The sequence below is a fragment of the Bos taurus genome, chromosome 23 (genome assembly GCF_002263795.3).
Source record: "Bos taurus isolate L1 Dominette 01449 registration number 42190680 breed Hereford chromosome 23, ARS-UCD2.0, whole genome shotgun sequence".
Taxonomy (NCBI): Eukaryota; Metazoa; Chordata; class Mammalia; order Artiodactyla; family Bovidae; genus Bos; species Bos taurus.
Genome location: NC_037350.1, coordinates 49,170,113 through 49,191,912, shown reverse-complemented (window position 1 = coordinate 49,191,912; position 21,800 = coordinate 49,170,113). Strand labels below are relative to the sequence as shown.

The window sequence follows — 21,800 nt, the reverse complement described above, 5'->3', positions numbered from 1 at the left end:
AGGAGGGATGTGAGAAATCCTAAAAAAAGACCAGAGCTGGTATGGAAAAAGGGGCGGGGCTGGCTTCCATCCCAGCCTAGCTACTCAGAATCTTTTTTCCGAGTGGGAAAGGATGACACGAAATCCTGTCTTAACCAACAGCGAAGATGCCTTTGAAATGATGTGAGGGAAGCCAGAGACCGACGTGGCGTGGCGTTGGACCAGGTCCTGCCCTGCAGCTCTCGAGGAAAGATGCATCCAGCACTGCGGTTCACCCTCAGGCCACTGGCGTGTCTGCCGGAGGCGCGGAGCATGGACCATCCTTGCCGCCCGGACGGGGCCTTGTGGGGCCCAGGGCAGACCCCTGCTGCCGGCTTCCCCCGCCTCCTTCAGCCTCGCTCAGCAGTGCAAGCGTCATCTGAACACAAATTAAGCGGCAGTCTTGGGCTTTAAAGAAAAAGGAAAACTTTTTCATTTGAGAAATGAAAAATGTAATGTCTCCTGTGTCAGTTCAGTCTGTATCCCCTGAAACGATTTCATCTCTATGCTAATTTTATGCTGCAAATAGGAACTCTCCTGCTTAGCAAGAGGAGAGAAAGGGCTGGAAATCAAAGACTCTCTGAGTGGCTGGGAGCCCAGTAGACCAATCCCCGCCAGTCCGTCAATTAAGTGCCGCTGAGAAGGTGTCCTCTGTGCTGGCCTGGCCCTCGAGCCCGCCAGACTTGTGCTGAGGGATCCAAGGGCTTCCTCTCCCACCCAGAGCTGACCCCCAGGCCTGGGGCATTGACTCGTGCCTTCACCAGTCTGCACGTTCCTCCAGGCTCTCGCTCCAATGACTCTCCTGGTTTGTCCACATCCCAAAGCTGACTTCCCTGCATTTCCTCCACTTCTGTTTTCAATAAATAATTAAGACATAAAAAGCACCATCTCAAAAGCACAAGTGCAGAGTCACTTCGGTCGTGTCTGACTCTTTGAGACCCCACAGACTGCAGCCCACCAGGCTCCTCAGTCCATGGGATTCTCCAGGCAAGAATACTGGAGCAGGTTGCCATTTCCTTCTCCAGGGGGATCTTCCCGACCCAGAGATCGAACCCACGTCTCTTACGTCTCCTGCACTGGCAGGCAGGTTCTTTACCACTAGCGCCACTAAAGCACAAAGTAACCCACGAGTCCAAGCAGAGGGCTCTTTGAAACGGATGTTGTGTTATGTTTCGTTCTGGACGCATCTGCTGCTCTCACTGGAATATGAGATGCCGAGGGTGGGAACCTCAGTCTGTACCGTTAGCACTAACGTGGGACCTTCCTCCGAGCAGCCACTTACTGCATACACACTTGAATTTTATAACTGATCTGGAGATTCCTATCGGTCTGTCCCCTGGTAGTTCAAGGGCAAGTGGACAGGGAAGAGGTTGGCAGGGTCTCGTCCTCACGGCGCTTTAGCTGGTCTCGCAGAGGTGCTGCTGCATCGGCTTGATTGTGCCTGTGCCCCTGCAGCTTCCTGCGTCCTTCCACACATGATGCTGCTGGCTTTTAGTTTTCTTTATGTTGTTTTAAAGAGACGGTTCATGATGAAAAGGGAGTATGCCTGTTCACAGACAGGACTGAGGCTGTTGCGAGAGTTATAAAAGGTTGATTTCAGCTGCATTCAGAGAGCCTCCAGTGATGGGGGCTGTTTGTGATGGAGCAAGTGGCCTGAGGGTGAACCACGGGGCTGGACACATCTTTCCTCGAGAGCTGCAGGGCAGGACCTGGTCCAACGCCACGCCACGTTGGTCTCCGGCTTCCCTCACGTCATTTCAAAGACATCTTGACTGTTGGTTAAGACAGGATTTCTTGTCATCCTTTCCCAATAGAAAAAAGCAGGCTCCGGGTGGTCAGAGACCGTGGCCCTGCAGATGCTTGCCCAAGGCTCCCCTGGCCATGATGCTGACCGGTGGCCCATCTTGGACACCATCGCAGGGTGGTGGGAGAGATGTAGTGGGTGAATACGGGGCGGTGGTCCCTTCAGCCCTCTCTAGGGGTGGGATGGGGGCTGGAGGCACCCCGCGATGCGTGAGGCCCCCGGGACCCAGCGAGGAGAAGGCCCAGAGGGCGCTGACTGGGCAGACTTTGGTGGACAGGACATAACACAGCTTGTCTTCAAAGCAGAAAGGATTTCCTGGAGACTTAGTCCTCACACACTCCTGAGAGATGTGAGATGGGGAAGTCAAGGAGATACAGGGGAGTGGGCATGTATGCATGAGGTGACTTCTATCTAGTCGACTTCTATGCAGTCGAAGACTGCAAGTTCCATTTCCATTGTATCCATTTTCCCCTCGCATTAGGGTGTCTGAGCCGGAAACAGCGCAGGGCAGGCATCTCAGTGACCTGGGAGAGAGAGAAGTACATTCCACACACTTTCTGGAGCATAAGGGGCTGAAATGCATTTTGCCATTTGGAAAGCTGGTGGAGATTGTGTCTCTTCCTTTTAACGATCTCCTTTGAGGTTGACGTGTCTCGGATGGCTGTCTAATGCTTTCACGAAACAGACCCTGGCAGAACTCAAATGTGTAAATGACAGGCTCGTTGCAGACCCACTGCTAGGTGACATCTTGGCCTCCGCCTTCTTTCCGTGGCGTTCCACTCTTCTCAGCGGAGGGAGCTGGTGATGCGGCAGTCAGGGGGACCCGGAGAGGAGACGGCTGGAGCTGGGGCAGCGTTGGCGCCGAAGAGGCCCAGAGTGGAGAGGCATGTCAGGGCCCGTGGGAGGAGGGGGCGTTCGTTGCCACAGAAGGCCTGGGGAGCTGTCCTGGAAAAGGCTCTGGGGTTCACTGACTCCCTGAGCTGAACTGAGCTCTCAGTACTGGGTGCTTCCTGTGACACCCAGATCACCCTGTGACCACAGGGTGCGGTGCCCTGTGACGGCAACGGTGTGCTACACAAACGACCCAGCCATTCCCTGGCCGACTTGGGATATGTGTTTTACTGAAAAGCAACATAACTGGGGGGAAAACTGGTGGCTCTTTGTTGTTGTTGTTGTTTTTAATAATTATCATCCATTGCTGCCCAAGTTTCAGATGTACAAGCACGGGGTTTGATTTACACATACTGTGAAATGATGACCAGTAGGTTCAGTTAACATCCATCTCCTCGTATGGATTCAATAAAAAGAAAATAAAGGAGAAACGGGGGAAAATGTTCTTTTTGTGATGAGAACTCCTGGGATCTAATCTCTTGACGACTTTCTTATGTATCATAAAGCCGTGTTAGCTATGCTGCTGCAGCTGCTGCTGCTAAGTCGCTTCAGTCGTGGCCGACTCTGTGCGACCCCATAGACGGCAGCCCACCAGGCTCCGCCATCCCTGGGATTCTCCAGGCAAGAACACTGGAGTGGGTTGCCATTTCCTTAGCTATAGTCACGTTATCCATTACATCCCAGGTACTTACGTATCCTATAACCGGAAGTTTGTTCCTTTTGACCACCTTCCTCCAATGCCCTCTCCCGCATCCCTCACCTGTAATAACTGCAATTCTGATCTCTTTTTCCATGAGTTTGTTTGTTTGGGGGTGGGGGGAGTTGTTTTTAATTCCATATGTGAATTAGATCATAGAGCATTTGTCTTTCACTGTGTCACTTACTTCACTTAATGTAATGCCTCCAAAGTTCATCCATGTTGTTGCAAATGGTAGCATTTTCTCATTTTTTTATGGCTGAATAATGTATCATTATGGGCTTCCCAAGTAGTTTAGTATTAAAAAATCCGCCCACCATTGCAGGAGACATGGGTTCAATCCTGGGTCAGGAGGATCGCCTAGAATAGGAAATGGCAACCCAGTCCAGTATTCTTGCCTGGAAAATTCCATGGATGGTGGAGTCTAGTGGGCTACAGTCCCTGAGGTTGCAGAGTTAGACATGACTGACTGAGCACAGTGTATCATTTTATGTATACACACACACATACACACACACACACACACACACGACAACTACTTATTCATCCACTCATTCATCCTGGACATCTAGGTTGTTCCCACGTCTTGCCTGTTATAAATAACACTTGAGTGACCATGGGGGTGCAGATATCTTTTTGAGTTAGTGTTGTCATTGCCTTTGGATATATTCCCAGAAACGGAATTGCTGGATCATATGGTAGTTCTAATTTTAATTTTTTTGAGGGTCCTCCATACTGTTCTCCACAGTGGCCATACTGATTTATATTCCCATCCACATGCCTGAGGGCCCCTGTTCCCCACACGCATGCCGGCACTTGCTCTCCATGGCCTTTCTGGTGGTGGCCGTTCTCGTAGGTGGGAGGTGACAGCTCACGGTGATGTGAATTTGCATTCACCTAACAACCAGCGATGTTGAGCGTCTTTCATGTGCCTCTTGACTTTTCATACATCTTCTTTAGAGAAATATCTGTTCCAATTCTTTGCCCACTCTTCAGTTGGGTTATTTGGGCTTTTTGCTATTGAATTGCATGGCTTCTTTGTATTTTTTGGATATTGACCCATTATCAGAGATATACGGTTTGCAAGTATCTGTGCTTGTTATACAGAGCAAGGCACATCAGTGTGTTCAGTTGGCACTGGCTGGTCGTGGCCACTGCAGGGATGTGTGTTGAGTTAGTAGAGGCGGCGTCTGGATGTGCTTTATGAGACCCTTCATCACAGGAGAGCAACCAGGCTGACCCCCAAGAACAGTGTGGAGTTCTATCCTGTATGGTACCAGGCTCGCAGTACCCTTGCCAGCTAAAGAGAGAGAGGAAATTTTAATCAATGTTTAGCGTGCAGTTCAGATTTGCCATGTACCAGACATATGCAATGCTAGATACTAGAGATACAAATATACACCAGGAAAGAAAATTATTAAGATGTGATTAAGATCGTGTCCAACAAGACCAAATTCAGGGGAGAGAAAAAGAGGTATCATTTGACATTACAGAGAGCCCCTTAAAAGGAAACTACAAATACCAATTGTGGAGCCAGCAGCTGAATCCATAGATTTATGGAAAATCTCGGCACCAAATGAGCTTGTAGAACTGTCTCTCTTGAAGGGAAAGCAGAGGGGGAGATGCTGGCCTTCTGGTCTACCTTTCTTTCTGGCCGCAACAAGAGTTGACTGGGTTGGTGGAGGCTCATGCTTTCTCATCTTCAAATACTTTGGCTGCTGGTGACCGACACTTAGAGTCAGAGAAGCACTTCTGACCTCAATGGGCGATTACACTGGCACTGTGCAAGCTTCTGGGAGTGCTAAGCTTTCTCACAGCCCCCTCCCAACATTCGCTTTACCATTCATGGCAACGTGCCTTTAATGCCCATCATTCTTCCTGCTCAGCTCCACTCTTTCAGAAGTCTCTGTATACTCAGAATAAGCAGTAAGCCTGAAAAGATGAGAGGTTTTTAAATTTGGCCTCCTCCCCACCCTAGCGAATGAGGTGGAGTTTATTAGCAGCTTCACTTATGTTGAATTTTACTTATGAACGCTGATGACTTATATATGAATTTAGTTTTGTTTTATATGCATTGTGTATGCAGCCACATAGGCAAATATTTATTTTCACTCTTGTACTGTTGGACAGCGGCTGCTAACATCCATAATACTGTACAGACTCAAGCTCGGGTCTACCTTTGAGAAAGCTAGGGAGACGCCCGGCACACTGTTAGGGTTCTCCATGACGTTGCAATAGCTGATCAATGAGGCATTTCAGCCCGATGATCAAAGAAACCAGTGGGAAAAGAATCGCTAAAGCTTATTTAAATGAATGGTTGACTTTTTTAGTTGGTTTTTGCTGCTTGATTCAGGCAAAATGTTTAATCTGTTTTATTTTTTTTTTAATGTAGCAATAGCTGAAGCAAAAATCTACAGCTTTGAAGACAAATCCAAGTTGGAATTCTAGCTTTACCTCTCAGTTGCTGTGTACTTTGAGCAAGTTAATAATTTCTCTGAGCCTCAGTGTTTTTACTTGTAAAAATGGGGATGGTGATACTTACTGCATAGTGTTTTCAGGAGAACTGTGTCTTAATAATAAATATAAGGTACTTAGTACAGTCACTGAAAAAAAAACAAATGTTAATTCCCTTCCTCCTAAGAGAGTGATCTTGGATGGATGGATGGATGGATGGTAGTCAGCTCAGAGCGCCTAGCAGATCGTGTTGTTCTGGCTCTCATGGTATTTCAGCTGCAACTCGAATCCTGCCTTGTGGGTCACTCCTGCTCGTCATGGCTCCTGGTCCACACAGGAAAGGACGGGCCGCCAGGGTGGCACCCAGCTGGGCAGAGCACCCAGCAACCCCAAGCCCACGCCCTCCTGTCTGCCTGCGAGTTTCCTGTGAAGGAGGCGGGGAAGGAGTGGGCAGAAGTGAGTCTGGCTTGAGGAATGTATTGGTCGCATCCCACCCCCCACGTGGATTCTTTATTTTTATTCCTATTCCAGCATTATTTTATGGTGTAGTTTCTATCGTAAGCCTCTCTAAATCCTCCGTGGAGCTAGGCGAGATGTAAAACCACGAAGCAGCAGAGATCTGTGTCCAAGTTAACTGTGGTGTGCAGAGGATGCGGGCCCCCACCTTCGGGACGTGATGCCCTGAGCACGTGTGTGCCAAGGGCCTGTGGGGTTCAGCAGCGGTGGGTGGTGCAGTCACCCGTCAGGTCCCGTTCAGGCGTCTCCCCTTGAAGGACATAGACCAGGGCCAACAGCTGCCATTGTGCTGGAAGGTCACCCCTTGCTCTTCGGGGCAGAGACCAGACGCAGGAAGTCGTCAGGGCTGTGTCTCCTCACCCGCCTCTGAAGCACAGAGGCCCTGTCGTAGGTTCTTCATCCCTGCCATGCTGGAGCCTCAGCTGACGCATCATAAGCACACGGGACACAAGTGGCCAAGTGAGCGTGTTGCACATGGGGAGAGTATTCAGAATAAATGAAGTGCAGAATTTCAGAGTGCCTGTGAGGAACGGCATTTCAGACAAGTTGTTACTACTCGTAGGTACTTCCAGAAACACACACTGTCTGCTCACAAATGCTGCTGAGTGAGTAAGCCCCTGCTTTAATAGATGGATACGCTTGGTTTCTGATCAGCGTGCCGGGCACTGAAGCCCAGTTTGTTGTCGTTGTTTAGTTGCTAAGTCGTGTCTGACTCTTGGCAACACCATGGACTACAGCACTCCCAGCTTCCCCGTCCTTCACTCTCTTGTGGAGTTTGCTTAAATTCAGCTTCATTGAGTTGCTGATGCTATCTAACCATCTCATCCTCTGCCACCCCCTCTTCTCTTGCCTTCAATCTTTCTCAGCATCAGGGTCTTTTCCAATGAGTCAGCACTTCACATGAGGTGGCCGAAATATTGGAGTTTCAGCATCAGCCCTTCCAATGAATATTCAGGGTTAATTCCTTTAGAATTGACTGATTTGATCGCCTTGCAGTCCAAGGGACTCTCAAGAGTCTTCTCCAGCACCACAATTAGAAAGCATCAATTCTTCAGTGCTCAGCCTTCTCTATGGTCCAACTCTCATATTCAAACATGACTATTGGAAAAGCCATAACTTATATACGGACCTTTGTCAACAAAGTGATGTCTCTGCTTTTTAATAAAGCCCAATTACATTTTTTTTAAAGCACACTTTTCAAGTGTTGCCATGCATCTTCTTCTCTGGGAAAGCCGACTGTCTGATATATGACGTTCAGGATTTACGTTGCACAGCAGGCCCTGTCCTGACAGTGCGACGTTCCACCAGGACCCTCCATGACTGTTACTAGTTCTTAACAAAGCCCCAGAGTCAGGTGACGTCACTGGATTTGTATGTTCCTGGAACATCTTCATTTTCCTGGCCTTGTTGTGCCCACCCAGGACCGTATTCTCCGTGCCTGACTGTGTAAGAAATCTGAACGTTCTCCCACTGGAATACACACCTCATGTCAGTGAGTGCCTCATGGTGAATCCTCAGGTAATTACTTTCTGCCTCAGCTGGGGACTTATGGAGCAGAAGCTAAAATTATTCCTGTCTCTAGACAATCCCTGAGGTGGCGGTGAGAGTTAAATATAATTCGTTTGCCTCATGTCTATTACGGTTACTTTTAACTAGCTTGGGGCCCGCTGCCGGCCAGCAGCTGAGGAGGAGGAGGAGGAAGTGTCCGCGTCCACGAGCTGCTGGGAAAGGCAGTCGAGGCTCCGGGCCGGCACTTCCGGGACCGGTGGAGAGCTGCCCCCACAGTCCCGGCCCTCCCACCCCCAAAGCCGCAGGCACTGGGCGGGCGAACGGTCCGGAGTGGGCTCGCCAGGGGCAGAGGGGGACGTCCGCTCGGCCGCGGTGCCCTCCGTGCTGATTTGGGTCCAGACCCCGCAGCTGCAGGAAGAAGCCACGTCCAGGGCCGCCGTCTGCCGTCCCGGTAGCGGGGTTAGCCCTCCTTGCACGTGTCCTTGCTGTCTTCTCCGGCCTCGCAGCCCGGGAGAGGGTTTGCTCTGGAAACGAGCGTTCTTTAAAGAGCCGCACGCGGGTCTTCAGAGGTCGGTTTGGTCGGTTTGGCCACTGCGGGACGGTCCCCGGGTGATCGCTGTCTGGAGCAGAGTTGACCTCGGGAGAGGTCCCCCCGCTGCCCGCCGGCTCCTCCCCAGAGACAGCGAGGGATCCTCTCGGCAGAAACTGCTCCGGGGTCAGCTGGGGGCCTCAGGGACCATCGAACTGTGTCCAGAACAAAAGTTAAGAATTGCTGTAGGTGACCAGGGACTCCGGCAGGCGAGTGGACAAAATTCTGACCATGAGGAGAGCACCGTCTTGCGTTTTCACAGAAATGTCATGCGTCTACTCTGGACACACGTGCACTGTTCTAACAGCTCAAGGGGCAGGCGCAGCTGGAAGAAGTCAGGGAGGCGTTGGTGAGCTGATAGCAGCTGATAGCAGGGGTCCTGGCGGCTACAAGGTGGCTGCGGATCGGCAAAGCCAACATGGGGAGCGGGGCCTGGAGAGGAAGTAAGCAGACAGCACTGAGGTCCATGGGGTTGGACACAGGATCCCCAAAGTCGGGCCAGCTTTCTTTACCAAATCCAGGTGCACAGTCAGCAGGGCAGACATGCCCACCATGCCCTGATGCTCACCCTGGGACCACCCCCCCACCCCCCCACCCCCCGGCACAGCTGCCCCACTGCCCACCCTGGGCACGGCCCTTCAGACCCCCAGAGTCAGCTTCCAGAGACCAAGCGTCTGACTGTCCAGCTAGCGCTCCATCCTCTGCACCACAAGTTGCTTCCCTTAGGCCCCGACTCTTTGGAAAACTCCCCTTTTCCGTTTCAACCAGATTTTCACCATGGCAGTCATTTGTGGATTGAATGAGCAAGCTGCGATATAAAAGTAAACTGTAGAGGTTACACAACTTCAGGGGCAGGTTAATGATTCCAAGTGTCAAAGTGGAGATTTAGTTTAGGCTGTTAAAATTCAGGAAGGCATCATGAAGCCTCCTGCCTCCCCCTCCCCCTTAAAAATAGCATCTGAAGTCTCCTCGTAGCTGAGTCACTGCTTGGTGTGATCGGGGCTAGGCTGTAACCGGACCTGTCAGAATGAGGCCACAGTGATTCATGATGGAGACTAAGCCTGGTTACCAAGGACAACGTGTTCCTCTCAGTTTCTTCCCTGGAGTTTGACGACGCCATATTTTCTCTTTGGAGTAGACAGCCTTTTGCATAATGACAGTAATGGGATGAGATAGACCTTCTCTCGTCACCCACAGAATTGTTCTTTAGTCGCCCAGTTGTGTCTGTTTTGTGACCCCATGGACTGTAGCCCACCAGGCTTCTCTACAGGCAAGAACACTGGAGTGGGTTGCCATTTCCTTCTCCAATGCATGAAAGTGAAAAGTGAAAGTGAAGTCTCTCAGTCATGTCCGACTCTTTGCGACCTCATGGACTGCAGCCCACCAGGCTTCTCTACCCATGGGATTTCCCAGGCAAGAGTACTGGAGTGGGGTGCCATCTCCTTCTCCAGGGGATCTTCTTGCTCCACGGATCACACCCAGGTCTCCTGCATTGAAAGGTGGATTCTTTACCACCGAGCCACCTGAAAAGCCCCACCCACAGGATTCCTCACTATTTGTTAGGGAAAAGTGTGTAATTAGCATAACTGAAGACTTGTGGAGAACACAGCTGTACAGGACGTGTATTTCATCCACCGCTGCAGCCTGATATCAAGCCAGGCCACCAGCCGAGTGCCCAGCACCTTTCAGTTCAGTTCACTCACTCAGTTGTGTCCGACTCTGCGACCCCATGGACTGCAGCACGCCAGGCCTCCCTGTCCATCACCAACTCCTGGAGTTTACTCAAACTCATGTCCATTGAGTTAGTGGTACCATCCAACCATCTCATCCTCTGTCATTCCCTTCTCCTCCTGCCTTAAGTCTTTCCCAGCATCAGGGTCTTTTCAAATGAGTCCGTTCTTCACATCAGGTGGTCAAAGTATTAGAGTTCTATGAGCACCTTTCATGAGCCCAAACTGAGCGTCCCACTGAGGAGAGACAAAAGATCGACTAGATGTGGTCCCTACCCTAGAGAGAGCTTCCCAGGTGGCACTTGTGGTAAAGAATCTGCCTGACAATGCAGGAGACATAAAAGATGCGGGTTCGATTCTTGGATTGGGAAGATCCCCTGGAGAAGGGCATGGCAACCCACTTCAGTATTCTTGCCTGGAGATCTCCTGGACAGAGGAGCCTGGTGGGCTACAGTCCATAGGGTCTCAAAGAGCTGGACACGACTGAGTGACCTAGCCCGTACACACACTCCCCTGGAGGAACCTGGGGAGACAGAGCCAATGAAGGCAGCAGCCTGCACTTCCCACGTGGGTTCTAACCACGTGTGTCTGTTCCCAGCCAGCTTCCTTACGCCCTGTGCTTGGCGGGCAGGTGTCTGAGGGGTCGGCGAGTTTGTGGAGCTGAGGAGAGCTTGTGCTGCCTGCAGCTCCCCGCTTCTGCCATCAGGAGTGGGTCCCCACACGGTTCCCTCCTGCCTTGCTGGGGGCGTGGGTGTGGGCCAGACCACTGAAAGGTGCGAGGGTCTGGGGAAACCGAGTGCAGTTGCTGTGGTTTATTCTCAAAGTGGGACTTGGGCAGGAAGGAACCCTGTACTCCTGCACGTGTGCAGAATCCGGCTGCACTGCTGTCGGCGGACCTGCGCCAGCTCTTGGGAAGTGAGGGCAGAGATCAGGAGCTCGGGTGCTTTCCAGGAAGCAGAAGGGCTTCACCCCAGCGCCGATGATGCCTGTTGCCAATAAACTCAGATTTATGGGAGATGAGACTTCCAGAAGAGGGTGCCTTGTAGACAGATGTGCACAGAGAGGCAGGGGTGCCAACATGAGCTCTCTGGACACCGGATATGTGGGAGCATGGGATGGATTTTGTCTATGGGCATAGATGGAGATACGTACAGATAATGTACACCTACCTTCCAGAAGAGTAGGATGTACCGCAAGATGTTAACTCTGCTTGTCTCTGGATCATAGGATTGTGGTAGCCTTTAACGTTGTTTTTCCCTTATGTATTTATTTTCATTTAAAATCGTTTATATGAATCAATCTTGTGATTTTTTTAAGTCAACCAAATACTAAGCAAAATGTTGAAGTTAGACTTTCCAAGAGTGGGTGGTCCAGCCAAAGACCTATTGTGTGTTATATTCCAGCACTGAGTTAGAAGCCATTTATCCTGAAGATGTGTCCTTTTTTGGGTCAGTTTAAAGATAACTATTTTCAGGCAGTGCATCCTTTTCCTAAAAAAGGAGAAAAGAAAAAAATAGGGAAGTAGATGTCATAAATTCACAAAACAGAAAGTGTTCCACGTTGATAATTGTGTTTTCTTTGCATCTAAAGCTAACACTGGTAACAGCCTAGATTCTCCATTTGTGGTGTTCTCATCAAGTTAACCTCCTTTTAAGGTTGTGTTTGATAGAAATGTTAAGAGGAAAGCTTACTGGTCAGAAATGTTCCCTTGATAGAAGACTGATGGTGGAAAAGACTGAGGGCAGGAGAAGAAGGGGGTGATAGAGGATGAGATGGTTGGATGGCATCACCGACTCGATGGGCATGAGTTTGAGCAAGCTCTGGGAGCTGGTGGTGGACAGGGAGGCCTGGCGTGCTGCAGTCCATGGGGTCACAAAGAGTTGGACACGACTTGGTGACTGATCAACAACAACCGTTGTCCAAATGTTAGTTCTCATTGTCCTCCAGAGCCCACGGAGGACACTGATGGTTGGCCCCTGGGGGGCATGGAAACGCACTGAGACAGCCGACTGGCCACTGGGAGACGCTGCTGCCCTGCACGCACCCCACCAGCGCAGGCAGGCCTTCACAGGTGCGCTTTATGGCCTGCAGCACTTGGGAACGTGTGGGCCACCCAAGCGTGTTTTCTTCACAGGAGCTCTGGGAATGCCTGACTTCTTTTTACCTAGGCTCAGATTCTGACTGGGAGTTAGAAGGCACAATCCATACGTTTTTCTCAAATTGGAATGATTTTAACTTAAATGAGATCAGTATCCCTAAGTTCTTCTGGGAGAAGTGTTACGTTTCCCATTTCCAACATTATAAAATACTTACATATTGGTGGCGTTTTGTACTCTGAGGAATTCTTCAAAAGAGAGCATGTGCTTCAGTTTCTTCATTATTCAAAAGAAAAAGCTGAGCTCAATGCCGTCGAAGGGAAATGCCCAGAGTCCCCAGAAGAAGCTGGTGGCGGGGCTGGGGCCAAAGCCCCGCTCTCTTTTTACTCCTTTGAATATGTGGTACTTATTACCTAAGATTTCCAGCTATTATGAGGAACTACAGCAGTGTTCTCTAACAATGTAGGTGGTCAATCAATATTTGATGAAGACATTGTTTAATAAACTTGCATATTTATTGATCCATTGAGTCGATAAAAAGTGTAGCACATCTGGATATACACACATAGGTAGGTAGGTAGGGGGATGGACAGATGGATGGATGGACAAATGGATGACGGGTACTAGGTAGCACGTAGCACCAGCGTGCCTGCTCTCTGTCTGCACAAGGATTTAGTTATTGCATGTCCTCGATCCACCCGCTCTCTTCAAAGGAAGAGGCTCTGCCACGACAAGACCCAGCACCGCCTAAAATAAAATTTTTTAAAAAAGGAAGAGGCTCTGGGGAGGAGTGACAGAGAATTTTAGGAGACAGAGAAAGTATACTCCTTTTTACTGCAAACGTGCTAGGTGGAAAGCCATACACAGTTGCACGCAGGTATTTTGGTATCAGCGTAGTATTGTCTTCAGTACCCGTTTAGTCAGAAAATATGTCAGCTGACACTCCGCAGGCACCAAATGGTGCCAAAGAGACATGTTAAATGAGGATACATCGTGGAGCATGTGTAGGAGGAACGGTACCCAGTGATCACACCGTGCGTCTTTGTTTTGGGTTTGTGTTTTCAAGTTGCTGCTATTGTATTTTGAAATAGTAACGTAGAAAACCGTGAAAGAAGAGCTCACCTTCGGCAAATTAGAGTGAAGAGGCGCAGGTAAATAAAGTAACGTGGACTAGTTCATGAACACCCTCAGAAGGGACCTCGTTTTCGTCGTGTCTTCTGTTGGTTTCACATACCAAGCAGAAAGGTAAATTTCTCACTTGCTTTACGCGGTCACAGAACATGTCTTCCTAATCACCTTTTGCCCGTATTGAACCACATCTTGGTCATAACTGTGGCACATGCTACATTGAAACTATGGTGAAATCATTCTTTTTGTTCCTCCTCAGGGAAATTTCACTGCTTTATCGAATGAAGGAGGCATTTAAAGGACAAATTAAAGATAACTACTATTAATACGTTTGGTTAGGCTCATATAGACAAAACATAACAGTCAAAACAGCCTGACTCAAGTTTGCTACAAAAAAACGTTCAATGCACTGCCTCTAAGTATGCAAGAAAAAGTTCCTGCTGGAGACTCTTTACTTATTTTGGCTTCTCTGGCTCTGCCTTGTGGGCCTGTAGGCTTCGCTGCCTGGTGGCAGGTGGGATCTTAGTTTTCCAACCAGGGATCAAACCCACATCCCCTTCATTGGAAAGCTGATTCTTAACCACTGGACGACCAGGGAAGTCCCCCTAATGGTATTTAAAGATGTCTGTCAGCTTTGGTTATCAAGGCTACTCACTTGAACAGAGGATTAGATGAACCGGGGCTCTCTGCCATTTCTATTATTGATGATCTATTTTATTTACTCCTTCTTTTTCTCTCCTCCATTCTCATGTTGGGCCCTTTTAGGCATTCAGTTGGATTTTGCATTTGTTAGATATAAACAACAGCACACATATCAGACTGGAATCTTATTCCGAAGCATGCATTTATATAATCTTCCATTTTTAAATCATGAGGCTAACAGCACGTTTTACTGTACATGCCTCTGGTGCCCTAGTTTGGGACCTGCTTAAATTCTCAATAGCATCCTAAGAAAAGTATCACAGAGAGCAACATTTAGCCACAAAGACATTTATGTCACACTGAGGTAGTGTAAGTTGCGTGCTTTGTAATCATACAGTGCTACTGCTGCTGCTGCTAAGTCACTTCAGTCGTGTCCGACTCTGTGCGACCCCACAGACGGCAGCCCACCAGCCTCCCCTGTCCCTGGGATTCTCCAGGCAAGAACACTGGAGTGGGTTGCCATTTCCTTCTCCAATGCATGAAGGTGAAAAGTGAAAGTGAAGTAGCTCAGTCCTGTGCGACTCTGAACGACCCCATGGACTGCAGCCTACTGGGCTCCTCCATCCACGGGATTTTCCAGGCAAGAGTACTGGAGTGGGGTGCCATCGCCTTCTCCGAATCATATAGTAAATGATTGCAAATAGTGTTTTATATAGAAAGGGTTCAAAGTGGTTTGAAAATTTTTGTATGGAGCCATTTTTTGAATGTGAAAGTCTCATTCTGTTTACTCGTGTATTAAATGCTCCCAGACTTAATAACCGGAAGCTTCTGTGTTTGTATTATATATTAGGAAGGGAAAGGCTTGACAGTCAGTCTTAAGTGTTGGTGTGCCCCATTTTGCCTTGGGGATCACGACTCCAGGGTTCCCTCCCTCACTCTTGTGTTGTCCCGTGATATTTGCTGCTTCCTGAAGTCAATATAGACAGATCTGAGCCAACTTAAGTGTTGTCTCAATATTTACCTACAGAGAAAATTCCATTTGAGAAAACCGCAGAGCATGGCCCTTCCTGGAACAGCCGGGAGATGGTTATTACTGTCAGAAAGACCTGTTTGTTTTGCCCTGCTTTTCTATAAAAGTGACCAAATGAGTGTTTTAAAAATCCAGCTCAAATTCAGAGGCATTTTGTATATTTAAAGTAGCCACATATCTAAGATTGTTCATGGTTTCATAAACTGCTTTTCTTTCAATTAAAAATATTAGAAATGTAGTGTCTTAGTAAAACTTTTACACAATTTTGTGAGTCAAAACAAATCCTTTATCAAGCGACACATCCTGCTTTTCTTTTCTTTTTTAAATACAGATTTGGTATAAGTGCTGAGAATCAAACAAACGTCGTTAGAAAGGACTAGTCCACAAGAGAATCAAAAAGCAACGTCTGTATTCAGTTTTCCTGCATCCTGTCCTCCCAGCTCCTTTCAACCAGCTTTCTTCCCGCCCTGCTCTACATTGCCCCTGTGCGCCTTAATGTCTGTTCAGAATTTGGTAATGAATCGTCGTCGTAAAATTCCGTTGGCCAGGCTTCTCTGACAGCGGGGCCATCAGGATGCTCTGTTGCAAACACTTTCTCATCACTAGAGCTGCTGCACAAAGACATAGAGCCGCCTCCAATTCCTCCCACCCGTGGCGGGGGAGGTCCTACAGGTACCGGTGCGTCTCTGCTGCTGGCAGTGGCCTTGCCCCACTGCTTTGGGACACGCACCTGGCTTCAGTGAGGAGGACGGTGGGGAGTGGGTGCCCACCCCGACGGAGACCCACCAGGACTCTTGCCAAAGCCAAGTCTTTTTCCCTTCACCCAAGTGCTCATGTAACAGAGTGTGTGTGTGCGCGTTTCTCGTTTTGCCTTGCACGTGTTTGAAATGGTTGTTTTCACATCTTATTTTACCCACTTGATTGTGCAGTTCCCAGGGGGCAGGGTTGTTTGTCACTCTGGGCACAGAGCAGGCGTGCAGGAAATGTGTGTGGAGTGACTGAGCGAAGGAACCTGTCAGACGGGCAGCTAAGCCTGGCAGCAGCGTGAGTCTGGGTTCAGATGACAGCGGTGAAGATGGCAGAAGCAGGCGGATGCAATGTGCAGGGAGGCAACTGAGAGGCAGGTGCGCGAGGTTCTGGGAGTCGGGCCGTGCGTCAGCAGAGGGCAAGCTCGTGGGCAGAGCTGGAGATGGGGACTCCACCAGAGTACGGTCGTGAGGGGCGATGAGGTGAATGAACGTGGAGAAACCGTGTCAAAAATCTTGTTCTCAAAGAAACCTTCTCTAAACGTGCGTCCCTCCCAGCCTGCGACATCCCCTCCCCTCACCGAGCCCCACCCAGTTTCCCAAGATCACTCTTCAGATAAATGACTTTCAAGCACAAAAACCCTCTTTGATAGAACCAGTGGATGCACTTGTTTTAAAGAGCGCCTCCCTCTGTTCCTGAAGGTCACGGTCCTTGTAGACTCAGGAGGAGGGGAAGGGATGGGGAACCTGGAGGCTGGTAAGGGAGGGTTGAGGGTCAGCCCTCAGCCTCGGCGGCACCCCCTTCAGTTCAGTTCAGTTCAGTCGCTCAGTCGTGTCCGACTTTTGCGACCCCATGAACCACAGCATGCCAGGCCTCCCTGTCCTTCACCAACTCCCAGAGTTCACCCAAAGCCATGTCCATTGAGTCAGTGATGCCATCCAACCATCTCATTGTCTGTCGTCCCATTCTCCTCCTGCGCTCATTCTTTCCCAACATCAGGGTCTTTTCAAATGAGTCAGCTCTTCGCATCAGGTAGCCAAAGTATTGGAGTTTCAGCTTCAACATCAGTCCTTCCAATGAACACTCAGGACTGATCTCCTTCAGAATGGACTGGCTGGATCTCCTTGCAGTCCAAGGGACTCTCAAGAGTCTTCTCTAACACCACAGTTCAAAAGCATCAATTCTTCGGCGCTCAGCCTTCTTCATAGTCCAACTCTCACATCCATACATGACTACTGGAAAAACCATAGCCTTGACTAGATGGACCTTTGTTGGCAAAGTAATGTCTCTGCGTTTTAATACGCTATCTCAGTTCGTCATAACTTTCCTTCCAAGGAGTAAGCGTCTTTTAATTTCATGGCTGCAGTCACCATCTGCAGTGATTTTGGAGCCCAGAAAAATAAAGTCAGCCCCTATTTCCACTGTTTCCCCATCTATTTGCCATGAAGTGATGGGACTGGATGCCATGATCTTCGTTTTCGCATGTTGAGCTTTAAGCCAACTTTTTCACTCTCCTCTTTCACTTTCATCAAGAGGCTCTTTAGTTCCTCTTCACTTTCTGCCATAAAGGTGGTGTCATCTGCATATCTGAGATTATTGATATTTCTCCCGGCAATCTTGATTCCAGCTTGTGCTTCCTCCAGCCCAGTGTTTCTCATGATGTACTCTGCATATAAGTTAAATAAGCAGGGTGACAATATACAGCCTTGACGTACTCCTTTCCCTATTTGGAACTGGTCTGTTGTTCCACATCCAGTTCTAACCGTTGCTTCCTGACCTGCATACAGGTTTCTCAAGAGGCAGGTCAGGTGGTCTGGTATTCCCATCTCTTTCAGAATTTTCCACAGTTTGTGGTGATCCACATAGTCAAAGACTTTGGCATAGTCAATAAAGCAGAAATAGATGTTTTTCTGAAACTCTCTTGCTTTTTTGATGATCTGGTGGATGTTGGCAATTTGATCTCTGGTTCCTCTGCCTTTTCTAAAACCAGCTTGAACATCTGGAAGTTCACGGTCCACATATTACAGAAGCCTGGCTTGGAGAATTTTAAGCATTACTTTACTAGTGTGTGAGATGAGTGCAATTGTGCGGTGGTTTGAGCATTCTTTGGCATTGCCTTTCTTTGGGATTGGAATGAAAGCTGACCTTTTCCAGTCCTGTGGCCAATGCTGAGTTTTCCAAATTTGCTGGCATATTGAGTACAGCACTTTCACAGCATCATCTTTCAGGATTTGGAATAGCTCAACTGGAATTCCATCACCTCCACTAGCTTTGTTCGTAGTGATGCTTTCTAAGGCCCACTTGACTTCACATTCCAGGATGTCTGGCTCTAGGTCAGTGATCACACCATTGTGATTATCTTGGTTGTGAAGCTCTTTTTTGTACAGTTCTTCTGTGTATTCTTGCCACCTCTTCTTAATATCTTCTGCTTCTGTTAGGTCCCTACCATTTCTGTCCTTTATCGAGCCCATTTTTGCAAGAAATGTTCCCTTGGTATCTCTAATTTTCTTGAAGAGATCTCTAGTCTTTCCCATTCTGTTGTTTTCCTGTATTTCTTTGCATTGATCGCTGAGGAAGGCTTTCTTATCTCTCCTTGCTGTTCTTTGGAATTCTTCATTCAAATGGGTATATCTTTCCTTTTCTCCTTTGCTTTTCACTTCTCTTCTTTTCACAGCTATTTGTAAGGCCTCCTCAGACAGCCATTTTGCTTTTTTGCATTTCTTTTTCTTGGGGATGGTCTTGATTCCTGTCTCCTGTACAGTGTCACAGACCTCCATCCATAGTTCATTAGGCACTCTGTCTATCAGATCTAGTCCCTTAAATCTATTTCTCACTTCCACTGTATAATCATAAGGGATTTGATTTAGGTCATACCTAAATGGCCTCAGAGAAGGTGATGGCACCCCACTCCAGTACTCTTACCTGGGAAATCCCACAGACGGAGGAGCCTGGTAGGCTGCAGTCCATGGGGTCACTAAGAGTCGGACACAACTGAGCGACTTCACTTTCCCTTTTCACTTTCATGCGTTGGAGAAGGAAATGGCAACCTACTTCAGTATTCTTGCCTGGAGAATCCCAGGGACAGGGAAGCCTGGTGAGCTGCTGTCTACGGGGTTGCACAGAGTCAGACACGACTGAAGTGACTTAGCTAAATGGCCTAGTGGTTTTCTCTACTTTCTTCAATTTAAGTCTGAATTTGGCAATAAGGAGTTTATGGTCCAAGCCACAGTCAGCTCCCAGTCTTGTTTTTGCTGACTGTATAGACCTTCTCCATCTTGAGCTGCAAAGAATATAATCAGTCTGATTTCGGTGCTGACCATCTGGGGATGTCCATGTGTAGAGTCTTCTCTTGTGTTGTTGGAAGAGGGTGTTTGCTATGACCAGTGCATTCTCTTGGCAAAACTCTATTAGCCTTTGCCCTGCTTCATTCTTTATTCCAGGGCCAAATTTGTCTGTTACTCCAGGTGTTTCTTGACTTCCTACTTTTGCATTCCAGTCCCCTATAATGAAAAGGACATCTTTTTTGGGTCTTAGTTCTAGAAGGTCTTGTAGGTCTTCATAGAACTGTTCAGCTTCTTCAGTGTTACTGGTCGGGGCATAGACTTGGATTACTGTGATATTGAATGGTTTGCCTTGGAAACGAGCAGAGATCATTCTGTCGTTTTTGAGATTGCATCCAAGTACTGCATTTTGGACTCTTTTGTTGACCATCATGGCCACTCCATTTCTTCTAAGGGATTCCTGCCCACAGTAGTAGATATAATGGTCATCTGAGTTAAATTCACCCATTCCAGTCCATTTCAGTTTGCTGATTCCTAGAATGTCGACGTTCACTCTTGCCATCTCGTGTTTGACCACTTCCAATTTGCCTTCATTCATGGACCTGACATTCCGGGTTCCTATGCAATATTGCTCTTTACAGCATCAAACCTTGCTTCTGTCACCAGTCACATCCACACCTGGGTGTTGTTTTTGCTTTGGCTCCATCCTTTCATTCTTTGTGGAGTTATTTCTCCACTGATCTCCAGTAGGATATTGGGCACCTACCAACGTGGGGAGTTCATCTTTCAGTATCATATCTTTTTGCCTTTTCATACTGTTCATGGGGTTCTCAAGGCAGGCATACTGAAGGGGTTTGCCATTCCCTTCTCCAGTGGGCCACATTCTGTCAGACCTCTGCACCATGACCCGTCCGTCTTGGGTGGCCCCACGGGCGTGGCTTAGTTTCATTGAGTTAGGCAAGGCTGTGGTCCATGTGATCAGATTGGCTAGTTGTCTGTGATTATGGTTTCAGTCTATCTGCCCTCTGATCCCATCTCTCAGTGCCTACCGGCTTACTTGGGTTTCACTTACCTTTGATGTGGGGTCTCTCTTCACGGCTGCTCCAGCAAAGCGCAGCCACTGCTTCTTACGTCTGATGCGGGGTAGCTCCTCTCGGCCGCCGCCCCTGACCTCAGGCACAACCTCTCGGTTGTGCTCGTGCGCCGTTGCAGCTGCCGCGCACCCTTGCTTAGGGTGAAATTGGCACCCTGAGCCCCGCGTGGGTGTCCTCTGGGTCACGTCGCCCCAGCCACCCTTTGTGACCCAAGCATCGCCTGGACACCGTCTGCACCATCTCAGGCCCCTGGAGCCTCAGCCACGTCTGTCCCCACATCCCTGAGAAACAAAGAAGATGTGAGCAGGGGTGTGGGGGGCCAGGGGTGGGTGTGCTCGCTGGGGTCCAGGAGCCGTACAGCAGGTGTCGAGAAGGGTCCGTCGTCAGTCCCAGTGCCCTGCTCTTGCACGCCTTGCACGGAGCTCCCAAGGGCGTCTCCAAAGCTGCCAGACGGCATGATGTCAGGTGCTCCCGAGTGTTCATCCACTGCATCTGCTCCCAGCGACTCGGGCTGTGGTCTCACCTTAACCCAGAAGTGCGCCCTTCGGGGGTAGAAGAGAGAGCTGGGCGCCGGGCCGTCCTGCCAGAGGCCTGTCCTCAGGAAACCGTCTCGTGGGGTCGTCTGCTGGTGAAGAGATGCCCGGCAGCTGCTGACCTTCCATTGAAGCCAGAAAACGGGTGACCGGCGGGCCTTGTACCTCCTGCTCCCTCCTTCAGGCTGTGCTTTTCAAGGGACGACACCCTTGATCAGGAGAGACCGTGCCTGCAAGACGTTAAACCTAGGACCTCGAAATGAGTGATCCCGGGCCTCAGAAAGGTCACTGGAACTAAATGTGCCCTCAGGTCAGGAGACTTCTCTCCCCTTTTTTAAAAACATCCGAGCACAGTGTAAGCCCTGCTTTCCCGGCCTCCCCGTTGAGGGTCTCTGCAGGGTTCGCAGAGCCGTGACTTCCTGCCGTCTCCTCCAGCCCCAAACAGCTGTTCCTGGGCCCCGTCCGTCGCCCCTGCTCCTCGTCCGCCATGCTGCAGGCTGTCACTTCCCCGTGTTGGTGCCTGTCCGTTCCCCAGGACGCCCTCAGTGGCGTGAACACGTGTGCAAAAGGTCGGACATAATGGAAAGGAGACTAACGCTGAGCCTGGGCCCCGCGGTCATGGCGGGTTATCAGGGCGAGTCCCCATCAGAGTCAGTCCCTGGCTGCCCCCGTCTTGTCTCCTGGGCGATGCTAGGAAGCTCCGGTCTCCTTGGAGGAAACCCGGCCTCGTGTCCTGGCTCCCCCTCAGGGCCTCTCTTCCCCAAACACCCACCTCTCGGGCCTCACCCCAGGAAGTCCCACGAGTCACTTCCTTTGCCCGAGCCCTGCGGGATCCTTTACTTCACCGTGTGGCTGGCCTCCCTTTCTCTTCTTCAGCGTCCCTGTCCTCAGGGCTTCACTGTTCATCGTAAAGGATTCATCCACCTGTTTTTGCAGAATAAAGACTTGTTCTGCCTCTAAAGCTAAGTAAAGCTAAATCCGCTGACCCAGTGTGGAAACAGCTGCATCCAGGTATAGGTTGATAGCCCGTGTTTCTTTCTG

At 49.3% G+C, this 21,800-nt stretch overlaps 1 protein-coding gene across 11 annotated transcripts in view; it reads left to right on the top strand.

Moving 5' to 3' along the window:
• FARS2 (phenylalanyl-tRNA synthetase 2, mitochondrial) overlaps positions 1–21,800 on the top strand; it is a 305,944-nt gene that overhangs the window by 225,545 nt on the left and 58,599 nt on the right. Inside the window, exon 9 of one of the 11 annotated variants that reach the window (XM_024983445.2) lies at positions 1–21,800. This exon is cut by the window's left edge and continues 8,476 nt beyond it. The gene's annotated coding sequence lies outside the window, so the exon portion shown is untranslated. 11 annotated transcript variants of the gene reach the window in all.